Here is a 2,477-nt window from a genome sequence, read left to right on the forward strand (position 1 = left end):
GTGCTCACAGATTATTAGAGATGGGTTGATCGGGATATCAGAATTAGCCAGTAAGGGCTAGAGCTAAAGGGCCAAGCAGTGTTTAAAAGAATACAGTTTCCACGTAATTATTTCGGGGCATAAGCTAGCCAGGCAGCCGGGGTGCTGGGGACGCAGCCCCGCCACTTATATTACTACAGCTGGATATGGGCACAGGGAAGTATATATCTTAATTAAGGAAGCCATTTTAGGGTTGGCAAGAGCCTTGAATCTAGAAGGGTTCCCAGGGGTCCAGAGAAATGTACCCAACTATGTCCTTGGGCAGCTGAGGAGAGAGCCTGAAATGGCCCAATCCTATAGCCATACTAATGAATGTCTTGCATATCACCATAGAACCTTCATCTGGCAATGGATGGAGACAGAGACAGAGACCCACATTGGAACAATGGACTGAGCTCCCAAGGTCCAAATGACGAACAGAAGGAGGGAGAACATTAGCAAGAAAGTCAATACCGTGAGGGGTGCACCCACCCACTGAGATAGTGGGGCTGCTCTATTGGGAGCTCACCAAGGCCAGCTGGACTGGGACTGAAAATGCATGGGATAAAACCGGACTCTCTGAACATGGTGAACAATGAGGGCTGCTGAGAAGCCAAGGACAATGGCACTGAGTTTTGATCCTACTGCATGTACTGCCTTTGTGGGAGCCTAGCCAGTTTGGATGTTCACCTTCCTAGACCTGGATGGAGGGGAGAGGACCTTGGACTGCCCACAGGGCAGGGAACCCTGACTGCTCTTCAGACTGGAGAGGGAGGGGGAGGGGAGGTGGACATGGAGATTGGGGGGAGGGGAGGGAAAAGTGTGGCAGGGAGGAATTTTTAATAAAAAAATTTTAATACTAAAAAATGACAAACTTTATTAGAATATAGTAAGAGCCACCTTCGAAAGGAAGGGAGCTAGGAGTCCCCTAGCTTACTAGACTTCCAGGGCTTTCCTCTTTTCAGACTCTCTATTCATCCTGATTCATCCCATTTCTGCCTGTTAAATATTTATAAAGGTTGAAATGTCCTAGAGGAGAATGGCACAATCCTAGTGTCTATTCTTTTTTAAAAAATGATTTATTTATTTATGTATGAGTGCTTTATCTGCATGTACGAATTTATGCTAGAGGAGCGCACCACGTCTCATTATAGATGGCTGTGAGCCACCATGTGGTTGCTGGGCATTGAACTCAGGATCTCTGGAGAAGCAGCAAATGCTCTTAACCTCTGAGTCACCTCTCCAGTCCCCACCCTCAGTGTCTATTCTTAAAGGAATCATCCCTGCTTTCTTAATGGATCAGCCTAAGATCACTTTACCCTCCCCCATTACCCAGTCTCAGAAAACATGGAATGCCAATAGGTTTAACAGTGATGTTTTCTTTGCCTGCTTACTGCTGTGGGGTGGTTTTAGGGTGTCAAACAGAGAGAAAGGGACCCTTAGGGCAAGGTCATTAGGGCACATCCAAAAGCTGCTCTAGAACTCAGTTGGCCATGTGGATCTAGGGCATAGGGCAGGTATTTGATGATGCCATACTACACATATGAAGCAACATATAACTAGTAATATCATTAGAATAACTATAACCCCTATTGAAAACATGATAAACAAAACAGTTGTGCAGCTTTGCCCTCATTACAGGTAAGAAAACTGCATAAGAAAACTGAAGGGACTCTCGCTAGCCTGGGCCTGGCAAACACAGCTCTGGCAGGTTTTGCCCTTCTCCCCAGTTCTCTCTACCTTGCTAAAATCTGTCAGATTACATTCCTAAAGCTAGCCACCAAGGTTTATTCCCTTATTTGGCCACTTCCTCCTCTTGAGGTGACTACCAAGGTCCAGTTATCAAAGCATTGAAATTCAGCAACAAAAATCCCCACTTGGCTCATTTAATTAACATGCCCAATTAAAATTAAACACCTTATCTAAACTTGGGTGCAGTTGTTGTTATTTTACTCTTTTGGGGGCACAATACCCAACTCCCAAAAAAATCACATTGGGAGGCTTATTATTACTTATGAATGCCCTGCCTGCACTTGACTTATTTCTAGACAGCTTTCCTTAAATTATGCTATCTATATTTTGCCTCTGGGATTTTTCCTTTTCTTACTTCTGTATATCTTACTTTCACTCTTACTCCATGGCTAGCCATTTGCCTGGCTGCTAGTTCCTCATTTTCTCCTCTCATTGTTCTTTTGCTCTTCCATTTCTCCTCTCACATTTTTCCTATTTGTTTTCTCTGTCCTGCCTTGCAATTGGTCATTCAGCTCTTTATTAAAATAATCATATGTTTTAGACAGGCAAAGTAACACAGCTTCACAGAGTTACACAAATGTAGCATAAAAGAATGCAACACATCTTTGTATCATTTAACCAATGTTCCAAAGCATAAACAAATATAACACATCTAAAAATAATATTCTACAAAAGTTGCCCCTTTTGTCTAAAAATGAAAAGTTTTG

This window comes from Microtus ochrogaster, chromosome 10 (assembly GCF_000317375.1).
Source record: "Microtus ochrogaster isolate Prairie Vole_2 chromosome 10, MicOch1.0, whole genome shotgun sequence".
NCBI classification, from domain to species: domain Eukaryota; kingdom Metazoa; phylum Chordata; class Mammalia; order Rodentia; family Cricetidae; genus Microtus; species Microtus ochrogaster.